Source organism: Arachis stenosperma, chromosome 9 (assembly GCF_014773155.1).
Source record: "Arachis stenosperma cultivar V10309 chromosome 9, arast.V10309.gnm1.PFL2, whole genome shotgun sequence".
Classification (NCBI taxonomy): Eukaryota; Viridiplantae; Streptophyta; class Magnoliopsida; order Fabales; family Fabaceae; genus Arachis; species Arachis stenosperma.
In genome coordinates, this window is record NC_080385.1 from 72194215 (window position 1) to 72208272 (window position 14058).

Sequence of the window (14058 nt, forward strand, 5' to 3'; positions counted from 1 at the left end):
GATTCGACACATATCCTGAGAACAGAATGCACGGGCCGATGCACTCTCAAAACTAGCCAGCACCAAACCAGGAGGCAACAATAGAAGCCTTATCCAAGAAATTCTACAGAAGCCATCAATCTCAGAAGAAGAAAAGGTCCTAGCCATAACAGGTCGCGATCAGGGATGGATGACTCCCATAATTAATTACCTCACAACAGAGGCCCACCCTACAGATGAGAAAGAGGCAAAGAGGTTAAAACGGGAAGCACAATACTATACCATCATAAATAATACTTTAAACAAAAGAGGGATTTCAACACCATTGCTAAAATGCGTGCCGACTTCCAACACTAAAGATATCCTAGAAGAAGTACACAGTAGCATTTATGGCAATCACCTCGGAGTGCAAGCACTCACCAAAAAAGTACTACGGGCAGGATTCTATTGGCCAACCCTACAAAAAGAAGCCATAGAATTCGTAAGGACATGTTCGCCATGTCAAAAGCATGCCAACTTCTACACCGCTCCGCCAGAGGAACTCATCAGCGTAACCTCACCTTGGCCATTCGCAAAATGGGGACTCGATCTCCTAGGACCTTTTCCTCAAGGATCAAGACAAGTCAAATTCCTCATAGTAGGAATAGACTACTTCACAAAATGGATCGAGGCAGAACCCCTAGCTAATGCCACAGCTCAAAGAAGTCGGAAATTCCTGTATAAAAACATCGTCACAAGGTTCAGAGTTCCATACTCCATCACTACAGACAATGGTACCCAGTTTACAGACGCAGGCTTTAGAAAACTAGCGGCCGACCTGAATATAAAACAAAAATTCACCTCTGTTGAGCACCCCCAAGCCAATGGACAAGCCGAAGCTGCTAACAAAGTTATATTAGCAGGGATAAAACGGAGATTACAGGATGCAAAGGGAGCCTGGGCTAAGGAGCTCCCACAAGTCCTATGGGCGTACCGAAAGACTCCACATTCCACAACAAAGGAGTCACGCTTCTGATTAGCTTACAGAATGGAGGCAATAATCCCAGTGGAGGTCGAAGAAGGATCACCCAGAGTAATCCATTTTAGCAAAAAAGTCAATTCCCAACTTTAAAGGGAAGAGCTCGACTTACTTCCGGAAATCCGAGAGAAAGCTCGGATAAGGGAAGAGGCGCTGAAAAGACGAATGGCCTCCAGATACAACCGAAAAGTAATACAGCGTGCCTTTGTTGAAAACGACCTTATCCTAATCCGAAACGACATAGGAAGAACTCGACCTGGAGAAGGAAAGCTGGCAGCAAACTGGAAAGGACCCTTCCAAGTCATAGAAGTATTGGGAAAGGGCTACTATAAACTTTCCGAACTCGACGGGCGAGAGCTTCCTAGATCATGGCACGCCTACAACCTAAGAAGGTACTATAGCTATGGATGATAAAAGATCTTGGACAAGGCACACTCTTTTTCCTAAAAAGGTTTTTTAACGCGGCGCCCCGCCAAGACCTACTAATCACCCGACTTAGGAAGTTAACTCCTTAGGAAGTTAACTCCTCATGTATATTTGCATTCTCTTTTAATAAAATTTGTTCAGATTCTCTACAAACGCTCAAGTCGTATTATTCTAAAAATATTCATCGCCCGATTGTAAAGCTACAGATCGACAAAAAGTAAAAATCGAATTCACTGCGCGATCACAATAAAAATGAGGGCTAAAAACCCAAATTCTACAAAATTGGCAAAGATGAAAACAGAATAATGTAAGAAGTTATAGAAAGTGATCCATAGAAAGGACCTGAAGAGGACCTAATAAAATGGATTGCTATAAAATAACTTAAAGACTGGCCGGCACAAAGAGTCAGACCAGCTACAACAACCCAAGTTATAAGTAAAGCCCTGGAAAGAGGCCTGGCTAGCCCTATAAAAGAGGATTACTATAACTTCGAAGAGCCCGACATGGCGAAGTCGGACTCCTACAAAAAGTTACGAAAGATAATCCCTGAAAGAGACCTAAAACAAGGTCCAAAAAAGAGGATTATCAAGTAACTCGACAGGGCCCGGCGTGACAAAGTCGGCCCGGAAAGATAAAGTTGCAAAAGATAATCCCTGAAAGAGACCTAAAACAAGGTCCAAAAAAGAGGATTATCAAGTAACTCGACAGGGCCCGACGTGACAAAGTCGGCCCGGAAAGATAAAGTTACAAAAGATAATCCCTGAAAGAGACCTAAAACAAGGTCAAAAAAAGAGGATTATCAAGTAACTCGACAGGGCCCGACGTGACAAAGTCGGCTCAGAAAGATAAAGCTACAGAAATAATTCAGAAGAACCTGACATAAAGAAGTCGGAACAAATGACAAAGAGTTATAAAGTAATCCCTGAAAGAGACCTCAAAAAGCTCGTAAAAAGCTCGACATGATGGCCACCCGAAAACCTCAAAAAGCAAATCCTAATAGAGACCTCACCAAAGGTCCAACCGAAATGGATTGCTAAAGATAACTTCGGGACAAAGAAAGAAGACCAACACACAAGGTGGATTCAGACTTAACAGAAGTCGGGCTACAAACATAAAGCAAAAGAAGGTCCAATCCAAACACAAGTCGTAGTAATGAACAAACTCAAGAAGCCATCAGAGTCAAGCCCAAGAGTTCAGAGACTATTTTGTTTAAACGAAAATAATGTTGCTCAAGCGAAGCAACTAGAGAAGTACCAAAGTCAGAAGCATGCTTTACAAAATAAAAATTTCAAAAGCCCACAGGCCGGGCTATGCCAAAATATACCAAAGATAATTAAAGAGAATTCGGAGGTCCCTCACTAGTGGTATCAACATGAGGTGAAGGAAGACGAGTCTGGAGAGGAACCGCATCCACCGTCCCGCCGCCTCGACTCAAGATCTGACAATCAGAATCTGGCTCAACTACGGTCGAGGGAGCTGAACAGACCGGCATAGCAGAAGCTTTAAGAGAAGGCGCAGGAAGAGGCTCAATGATGAGCGGATAATTTATACGCTTTTTGGCATTGTTTTTAGGTAGTTTTTAACAAGTTCAAGCTACTTTTAGGGATGTTTTCCTTAGTTTTTATGTTAAATTCACATTTCTGGACTTTACTATGAGTTTGTGTGTTTTTCTGTGATTTCAGGTAAATTCTGACTGAAATTGAGGGATTTGAGCAAAACTCTGAAAAAGGCTGACAAAAGGACTGCTGATGCTGTTGGAATCTGACCTCCCTGCACTCGAAATGGATTTTCTGGAGCTACAGAACTCCAATTGGCGCGCTCTCAACGGCGTTGGAAAGTAGACATCCAGAGCTTTCCAGCAATATATAATAGTTCATACTTTATTCGAAGAATGACGACGTAACTTGGCGTTGAACGCCAAGTTCATGCTGCTGTCTGGAGTTAAACGCCAGAAAAACGTCATGATCCGGAGTTGAACGCCCAAAACACGTCATAACTCAAAGTTCAACTCCAAGAGAAGCCTTAGCTCGTGTATTGATCAAGCTCAGCTCAAGCATACACCAAGTGGGCCCCGAAAGTGGATTTATGCATCAATTACTTACTCATGTAAACCCTAGGAGCTAGTTTATTATAAATAGGATGATTTACTAATGTATTAGTAATCTTTGGTCTCAGTTTTGTTTTATTCTTCATCCTAAGAGGCTATTGATCACGTTTAGGGGGCTGGCCATTCGACCATGCCTGAACCTCTTTCACTTATGTATTTTCAACGGTGGAGTTTCTGCACACCATAGATTAAGGGTGTGGAGCTCTGCTGTACCTCAAGTATTAATGAAGTTCTATTTTCTTTTATTCAAATCTCTCTTATTCTTATTCCAAGATATTCATTCGTACCCAAGAACATGATGAATGTGATGAGTTAGATAACCCTCATTATCATTCTCACTTATGAACGCGCGTGATTGACAACCACTTCCGTTCTACATGCAACAGAGCTTGAATGTGTATCTCTTAGATTCCCCAACAGAATCTTCGTGGTATAAGCTAGATAGATGGCGGCATTTATGAGGATCCGGAAAGTCTCACCTTGTCTGTGGTATTCCGAGTAGGATTCCGGTAATGAATGACTGTGACGTGCTTCAAACTTGCAACCTGCTGGGCGTTAGTGACAGACGCAAAAGAATCAAGGGATTCTATTCCAGTAGGAGCGGGAACCAACCGGTGATTAGCCGTACTGTGACAGAGTGCGTGAGCATTAGTTTTCACTGCGAGGATGGGATGTAGCCATCAACCATGGGTGATGCCTCCAGATGATTAGCTGTGCGAGTGACAGCCGCATAGGATATTTTCCCGAGAGGATTGAAAGTAGCCACCGCTGATGGTGAACCCCTATACAAAGCTTGCCATGGAAAGGAGTAAGAAGGATTGAGTAGAAGCAGTGGGAAAGCAGGCGTCCCTGAGCCATACAGCATCTTCATATACTTAACCGAAATTCCTATGCCAATGAATCTACATAAGTATTCTATCCCTTTTATTATTTCTTTTTATTAATTTTCGAAAACCCATAAATAATGTTTAATCTGCCTAACTGAGATTTACAAGGTGACCATAGCTTGCTTCATACCAACAATCTCTGTGGATTCGACCCTTACTCACGTAAGGTTTATTACTTGGACGACCCAGTACACTTGCTGGTTAGTTGAACGGAGTTGTGAAAATAAACAGTGCCCTAAGAGTAAAATCATACAAGTACAAAAGAACATGTGATCACAATTTCGTCCACCAAGTTTTTGGCGCCGTTGCCGGGGATTGTTCGAGTATGGACAACTGACGGTTCATCTTGTTGCTCAGATTAGGTAATTCTCTTTTCAAAAATCTTTTTCAAAATTTTTCTTTTTAATTTTCGTTTTTCTTCACATTATTTTCGAAAAAATTAATAAAAATCCAAAAAAATTAGAAAATCATAAAAATCAAAAATATTTTGTGTTTCTTGTTTGAGTCTTGAGTCAATTTTTAAGTTTGGTGTCAATTGCATGCTTTTAAAATTTTTCTTGCATTTTTTTCGAAAATCCCATACATTCATAGTGTTCTTCATGATCTTCAAGTTGTTCTTGATAAGTCCTCTTGTTTGATCTTGATGATTTCTTGTTTTGTGTTGTTTGTTGTTTTTCATGTGCATTTTTGCATCCATATTTTCCATGCATTAAAGATTTCTAAGTTTGGTGTCTTGCATGTTTTCTTTGCATCAAAAATTTTTCAAAATTATGTTCTTGATGTTCATCATGATCTTCAAAGTGTTCTTGGTGTTCATCTTGACATTCATAGTGTTCTTGCATGCATTCATTGTTTCGATCTAAAAATTTCATGCATTGAGCATTTTGTTGTTTTTCTCTCTCATAATTAAAAATTCAAAAATCAGAAAATATCTTTTCCTTATTTTCCTCCAAATTTTTGAAATTTTGGGTTGACTTGGTCAAAAATTTTTAAAATTAGTTGTTTCTTACAAGTCAAGTCAAAATTTCATTTTTAAAAATCTTATCTTTTCAAAATCTTTTTCAAAAATCATATCTTTTTCATTTTTTTTATAATTTTTGAAAAATTTCAAAAATCTTTTTCAAAATATTTTCAAAATCTTTTTCTTATCTTTTATATCTAATTTTCGAAAATTCACTAATAATTAATGTGATTGGTTCAAAAATTTGAAGTTTGTTACTTTCTTGTTAAGAAAGGTTCAATCTTTAAGTTCTAGAATCTTATCTTGTAGTTTCTTGTTAGTGAAGTAAATAATTTCAAAATTTTTGAATTAAATCTTTTTTATCTTTTATTTGATCTTTTTCAAAAATTTTATCTTTTTCAAAATTTGATTTCAAAATATCTTATCTAACTTATTATCTTCTTATCTTTTTCAAATTTGATTTCAAATCTTTTTCAATCAACTAACTAACTTCTTGTTTGTTTCTTATCTTTTTCAAAACCACCTAACTACTTCTCCCTCTTCTATTTTCGAAAATATCTCTCTCTTTTTCAAAAATTCTTTTTAATTAATTAATTGTTTCATGTTTTAATTACATTTATCTTTAATTTTCGAAAATTACTAACTCTTTTTCAAAATTTTTTTCGAATTCTCCCTTCTCTTTTCTTCTTCTATTTAATTATTTAATTACTAACACTTCTCTTCACCTCTCCTCATCCAAAAATCCGAATCCATTCTTCATTCTTCTTTCCCTTTCTTTTTCTACTAACATAAAGGAATCTCTATACTGTGACATAGAGGATTCCTCTTCTTTTCTTGTTTTCTTCTCTTTCATATGAGCAGGAACAAGGATAAAGGCACTCTTGTTGAAATTGATCCAGAACCTGAAAGAACTCTGAAGAGAAAATTAAGAGAAGCTAAATTGCAACAATCCAGAAGAAACCTTCTAGAAATTTTCGAACAAGAGAAAGAGATGGCAGACGAAAATAATAATAATAATGAAAGGAGAATGCTTGGTGACTTCACAAAGCCAACGTCCAAGTTTGATGGAAGAAGCATCTCCATTCCTGCCATTGGAGCCAACAACTTTGAGCTTAAGCCTCAACTAGTTGCTTTAATGCAACAAAACTGCAAGTTTTATGGACTTCCATCTGAAGATCCCTATCAGTTTTTAACTGAGTTCTTACAGATCTGTGAGACTGTAAAGACAAATGGAGTTGATCCTGAAGTCTACAGACTCATGCTTTTCCCTTTTGCTGTAAGAGACAGAGCTAGAGTATGGTTGGATTCACAACCCAAGGACAGCCTGGACTCATGGGATAAGCTTGTCACTGCATTCTTGGATAAATTCTTTCCTCCTCAAAAGCTGAGCAAGTTGAGAGTGGATGTTCAAACCTTCAAACAAAAAGATGGTGAATCCCTCTATGAAGCTTGGGAAAGATACAAGCAGCTGACCAAAAGATGTCCATCTGACATGTTTTCAGAATGGACCATATTAGATATATTCTATTATGGTCTCTCTGAATTTTCGAAAATGTCATTGGATCATTCTGCAGGTGGATCTATTCACCTGAAGAAAACGCCTGGAGAGGCTCAAGAACTCATTGACATGGTTGCAAACAACCAGTTCATGTATACTTCTGAGAGGAATTCCGTGAACAATGGGGTACCTCAGAAGAAAGGAGTTCTTGAAATTGATGCTCTGAATGCCATATTGGCTCAGAACAAAGTGTTGACTCAACAGGTCAATATGATCTCTCAGAATCTGAATGGATTGCAACATGCATCCAACAGTACTAGAGAGGCAGCTTCTGAAGAAGCTTATGATCCTGAGAACCCTGCCATGGCAGAGGTTAATTACATGGGTGAACCTTATGGAAACACCTATAACTCATCATGGAGAAATCATCCAAATTTCTCTTGGAAGGATCAACAAAAACCTCAACAAGGTTTTAACAATGGTGGACGTACTAGGCTGAACAATAGTAAGCCATATCCATCATCTTCTCAGCAACAGACAGAGAACTCTGAACAAAACAATTCTAACTTAGCCAATATAGTCTCTGATCTGTCAAAAGCCACTTTCAGTTTCATGAATGAAACAAGATCCTCCATTAGAAATTTGGAAGCACAAGTGGGCCAGCTGAGTAAGAAAGTTATTGAAACTCCTCCCAGTATTCTCCCAAGCAATACAGAAGAAAATCCAAAGGGAGAGTGCAAGGCCATTGACATAGTCAATATGGCCGAATGCACAAAGGAGGAGGAGGACGAAAATCCTAGTGAGGAAGACCTCCTGGGACGTCCATCAAGCAAGAAGGAGTTTCCTATTGAGGATCCTGAGGAATCTGAGGCTCATCTAGAGACCATAGAGATTCCTTTGAATCTCCTTCTGCCATTCATGAGCTCTGAAGAATATTCATCCTCTGAAGAGAATGAAGATGTGACTGGAGAGCAAGTTGCCCAATACTTAGGAGCTATCATGAAACTGAATGCCAAGCTGTTTGGTAATGAGACTTGGGAAAGTGAACCTCCCTTGCTCATTAGTGAGCTAGACACTTGGATTCAGAGAACTCTACCTCAAAAGAAACAAGATCCTGGCAAGTTCTTAATACCTTGCACCATTGGGACCATGAGCTTTGAAAAAGCTCTATGTGATCTTGAGTCAGGGATAAATCTTATGCCACTCTCTGTAATGGAGAAGCTGGGGATCATTGAGGTACAACCTGCCTTGTTCTCATTACAACTGGCAGACAAGTCATTGAGACAAGCTTATGGAATAGTAGAGGACGTGCTAGTAAAGGTTGAAGGCCTTTACATCCCTACTGATTTCATAATCCTAGACACTAGGAAGGAAGATGATGAATGCATCATCCTAGGAAGACCTTTCCTAGCCATAGCAGGAGCTGTGATGGATGTCAACAGAGGTGAGTTAGTCCTTCAATTGAATGGGGACTACCTTGTGTTTCAAGCACATGGCCATCCCTCTGTGACGAAAGAGAGTAAGCATGAAGAGCTTCTCTCAGTTCAGAGTCAAGAAGAGCCCACACAGTCAAACTCTAAGTTTGGTGTTGTGAGGCCACAACCAAACTCTAAGTTTGGTGTTCAAACCCCATATCCAAACTCTAAGTTTGGTGTTGGGACTCCACAACATTGACCTGATCACTTTGTGGCTCCATGAGAGCCACTGTCAAGCTATTGACATTAAAGAAGCGCTTGTTGGGAGGCAACCCAATTTTATTTATCTAATTTTATTTTATTTTGTTTCTTTGTTATTTTTGTGTTTTATTAGGTATATGATCATGAGGAGTCACGAAAAAAATCAAAAAAATTAAAAACAGAGTCAAAAACAGAAGAAAAAAAATTTTCACCCTGGAGGTAGCGCAGACTGGCGTTCAACGCCAGTAAGATGCATCTGTCTGGCGTTCAACGCCAGAACAGAGCACCATTCTGGCGTTGAACGCCCAAAACAAGCAACAACCTGGCGTTAAACGCCAGGATGGTGCACAGAGAGGACAAACTGGCGTTGAACGCCCAAAACAAGCATGAAACTGGCGTTCAACGCCAGAAACATGCATTACATGGGCGTTGAACGCCCAGAACGTGCATCAATGGGCGTTTGAACGCCAGAATGTTGCATGAAGGCATGTTACATGCCTATATGGTGAAGGAATGGTATTTGTTTTCACCTCAGGATCTGTGGACCCCACAGGATCCTCACCTCAGGATCTGTGGACCCCACAGGATCCCCACCTACCACATTTCTTTTAATCCTAATCACACTCTCCTAATCCAAATCTCATTCTCCATGTCACCCTTCCCAACACCCATCACCAATCACCTCAACTCCTCTTCCCAAGTAACCCATTCACCATTCACATCAACCTCCTCTTCCCCATAAACCCCACCTACCCTCATAAAATTCAAATTCAATTTCCCACCCATTCCCACCCAAAATGGCCGAACTCCCACCCTCCCTCTCCCTATAAATACACTTCCATTCTTCTTCATTTTCACACAACAATAACCCATTCTTCTCCCACATAGCCGAACCTACCTTTCCCCCTCTCTACCATATTCTCTTCTTCTTCTTATACTTTTCTTTTCTTTCTTGCTCGAGGACGAGCAAATTTTAAGTTTGGTGTGGTAAAAGCATAAGCTTTTTTTGTTTTTCCATTACCAATGGCACCTAAGGCCGGAGTTTCCTCAAGAAAAGGGAAAGGGAAAGCAAAAGCTTCCACATCCGAGTCATGGGAGATGGAAAGATTCATTTCCAAGAGCCATCAAGACCACTTCTATGATGTTGTGGCAAAGAAGAAGGTGATCCCTGAGGTCCCTTTCAAGCTCAAAAAGAATGAGTATCCAGAAATCCGACATGAGATCCAAAGAAGAAGGTGGGAAGTCATAACCAACCCCATGCAACAAGTCGGAATATTAATGGTTCAAGAGTTCTATGCCAATGCATGGATCACTAGGAACCATGACCAAGGTATGAACCCAAGCCCAAAGAATTATCTCACAATGGTTAGGGGGAAATACTTGGATTTTAGTCCGGAAAATGTGAGGTTGGCGTTTCACTTACCCATGATGCAAGGTGATGAACGCCCCTACACAAGAAGGGTCAACTTTAATCAAAGGTTAGACCAAGTCCTTAGGGACATTTGTGTGGAAGGCGCCCAATGGAGAATAGACTCCAAAGGCAAGCCAGTCCAACTAAGAAGACTGGACCTCAAGCCTGTAGCTAGAGGATGGTTGGAGTTCATCCAAAGATCCATTATCCCTACAAGCAACCGATCTGAAGTTACTGTGGATCGGGCCATCATGATTCATAGCATCATGATTGGAGAGGAAGTGGAAGTTCATGAAGTCATCTCCAATGAACTCTACAAAATAGCTGACAAGCCTTCACACATGGCACGGCTAGCCTTCCCTCACCTTATTTGCCATCTATGTTACTCAGCTGGAGTTATCATAGATGGAGATGTCTCCATTGAAGAAGACAAGCCCATCACCAAGAAAAGGATGGAGCAATCAAGAGAAGTTCCTCACGGTCCTCAAGAAGAACATGAGGAAGTTCATCATCAACAAATGCCTCAAGGAATGCACTTTCCTCCCAACAACTATTGGGAGCAACTCAACACCTCCTTAGAAGATTTGAGCCATAATGTTGAACAACTAAGGGTGGAACATCATGAACACTCCATCATTCTCCAAGAAATAAGAGAAGATCAAAGAGCAATGAGGGAGGAGCAACAAAGGCAAGGAAGGGACATAGAAGAGTTGAAGAACATCATTGGTCCTTCAAGAAGAAGACGCCACTAAAGGTGGATTCATTCCTTATTCTTCATTTCTTTTTGTTTTCGGTTTTTAATTATTATGTTTATCTATGTTTTGTGTCTTTATTTCATGATCATTAGTGTGTAACCATGCCTTAAAGCTATAAATAAATTCCATTAATCCTTCACCTCTCTTAAAAGAAAAATGTTTTAATTCAAAAGAACAAGAAGTACATAATTTTCGAAATTATTATTGAATTTAGTTTAATTATATTGATGTGGTGACAATGCTTGTTGTTTTCTGAATGAATGATTGAACAGTGCATATGTCTTTTGATATTGTTGTTTATGAGTGTTAAAAATTGTTGGCTCTTGAAAGAATGATGAACAAAGAGAAATGTTATTGATGATCTGAAAAATTCATGAAATTGATTCTTGAAGCAAGAAAAAGCAGTGAAAAAAAAAAAGGAACAGTAGAAAAAGCCAATAGCCCTTAAAACCAAAAGGCAAGGGTAAAAAGGATCCAAGGCTTTGAGCATCAATGGATAGGAGGGCCCAAGGAAATAAAATCCAGGCCTAAGCGGCTAAACCAAGCTGTCCTTAACCATGTGCTTGTGTCATGAAGGTCCAAGTGAAAAGCTTGAGACTGAGTGGTTAAAGTCGTGATCCAAGGCAAAAGAGTGTGCTTAAGAGCTCTGGACACCACTAACTGGGGACTTTAGCAAAGCTAAGTCACAATCTGAAAAGGTTCACCCAGTTATGTGTCTGTGGCATTTATATATCCGGTGGTAATACTGGAAAACAAAGTGCTTAGGGCCACGGCCAAGACTCATAAGTAGCTGTGTTCAAGAATCAACATGCTTAACTAAGAAAGTCATCAACACTATCCGAAATTCTAAGTTCCTAGAGATGCCAATCACTCTGAATTTCAAAGGAAAAAGTGAGATGCCAAAACTGTTCAGAAGCAAAAAGCTACAAGTCCCGCTCATTTAATTATAATTAATATTCATTGATATTTCTGAATTTATAGTATATTCTCTTCTTTTTATCCTATTTGATTTTCAGTTGCTTGGGGACAAGCAACAATTTAAGTTTGGTGTTGTGATGAGCGGATAATTTATACGCTTTTTGGCATTGTTTTTAGGTAGTTTTTAACAAGTTCAAGCTACTTTTAGGGATGTTTTCCTTAGTTTTTATGTTAAATTCACATTTCTGGACTTTACTATGAGTTTGTGTGTTTTTCTGTGATTTCAGGTAAATTCTGACTGAAATTGAGGGATTTGAGCAAAACTCTGAAAAAGGCTGACAAAAGGACTGCTGATGCTGTTGGAATCTGACCTCCCTGCACTCGAAATGGATTTTCTGGAGCTACAGAACTCCAATTGGCGCGCTCTCAACGGCGTTGGAAAGTAGACATCCAGAGCGTTCCAGCAATATATAATAGTCCATACTTTATTCGAAGAATGACGACGTAACTTGGCGTTGAACGCCAAGTTCATGCTGCTGTCTGGAGTTAAACGCCAGAAAAACGTCACGATCCGGAGTTGAACGCCCAAAACACGTCATAACTCAAAGTTTAACTCCAAGAGAAGCCTTAGCTCGTGTATTGATCAAGCTCAGCCCAAGCATACACCAAGTGGGCCCCGGAAGTGGATTTATGCATCAATTACTTACTCATGTAAACCCTAGGAGCTAGTTTATTATAAATAGGATGATTTACTAATGTATTAGTAATCTTTGGTCTCAGTTTTGTTTTATTCTTCATCCTAAGAGGCTATTGATCACGTTTAGGGGGCTGGCCATTCGGCCATGCCTGAACCTCTTTCACTTATGTATTTTCAACGGTGGAGTTTCTGCACACCATAGATTAAGGGTGTGGAGCTCTGCTGTACCTCAAGTATTAATGAAGTTCTATTTTCTTTTATTCAAATCTCTCTTATTCTTATTCCAAGATATTCATTCGTACCCAAGAACATGATGAATGTGATGAGTTAGATAACCCTCATTATCATTCTCACTTATGAACGCGCGTGATTGACAACCACTTCCGTTCTACATGCAACAGAGCTTGAATGTGTATCTCTTAGATTCCCCAACAGAATCTTCGTGGTATAAGCTAGATAGATGGCGGCATTTATGAGGATCCGGAAAGTCTCACCTTGTCTGTGGTATTCCGAGTAGGATCCTGGGAATCCGGAAAGTCTCACCTTGTCTGTGGTATTCCGAGTAGGATTCCGGTAATGAATGACTGTGACGTGCTTCAAACTTGCAACCTGCTGGGCGTTAGTGACAGACGCAAAAGAATCAAGGGATTCTATTCCAGTAGGAGCGGGAACCAACCGGTGATTAGCCGTACTGTGACAGAGTGCGTGAGCATTAGTTTTCACTGCGAGGATGGGATGTAGCCATCAACCATGGGTGATGCCTCCAGATGATTAGCTGTGCGAGTGACAGCCGCATAGGATATTTTCCCGAGAGGATTGAAAGTAGCCACCGCTGATGGTGAACCCCTATACAAAGCTTGCCATGGAAAGGAGTAAGAAGGATTGAGTAGAAGCAGTGGGAAAGCAGGCGTCCCTGAGCCATACAGCATCTTCATATACTTAACCGAAATTCCTATGCCAATGAATCTACATAAGTATTCTATCCCTTTTATTATTTCTTTTTATTAATTTTCGAAAACCCATAAATAATGTTTAATCTGCCTAACTGAGATTTACAAGGTGACCATAGCTTGCTTCATACCAACAATCTCTGTGGATTCGACCCTTACTCACGTAAGGTTTATTACTTGGATGACCCAGTACACTTGCTGGTTAGTTGAACGGAGTTGTGAAAATAAACAGTGCCCTAAGAGTAAAATCATACAAGTACAAAAGAACATGTGATCACAATTTCGTCCACCACTCAACGTCATCATCAGGATCATCCGGGACAATCTTGCCATCCTTTACTACGTTATCAAGACTAAAGAGAGTCAAATCGGCATCAGGGGCAATAATCCAGACCTGCTCCCTCAGGTTCTCATAGGCGGCAGTCACACTGCCTACAAGGTGACCCTGGAGCTCGGCATAATCAACCCGAGAAGTTTCCAAGTCATCTCGGAGATGCACCAACTCCCTATAAGCTGAGACATAGCTATCCTTGTGCTTCAATGCCATGTCCTCAGCCAACTTCAAGGAAGCCGCAAAGGTGATAGAGCTAGCCTTCTCACCCTCCAATTCCTTTTCTACCTTCGCCAACTTCACCTCCAACTCCTCCTTCAGACCCTTGATCCGATCAAACTCCGATTTAGCCTCTTCCATGAAGGATTTCGTAGCATGAATCGGGATACCCAGAGCAATTCGGAAAATAGCCGCACCCATATGTGCCATCTTCACACTATTTTT

At 40.1% G+C, this 14058-nt stretch overlaps 1 non-coding gene across 1 annotated transcript; it reads right to left on the minus strand.

The window, feature by feature from the left end:
- Window positions 1–6768: 6768 nt before the first annotated feature.
- On the minus strand, window positions 6769–6872 carry LOC130953278 (small nucleolar RNA R71). Its single transcript, XR_009075448.1, has one exon. It is a non-coding gene; the product is annotated as a small nucleolar RNA R71 (small nucleolar RNA).
- Between the last annotated feature and the right edge of the window lie 7186 nt (window positions 6873–14058).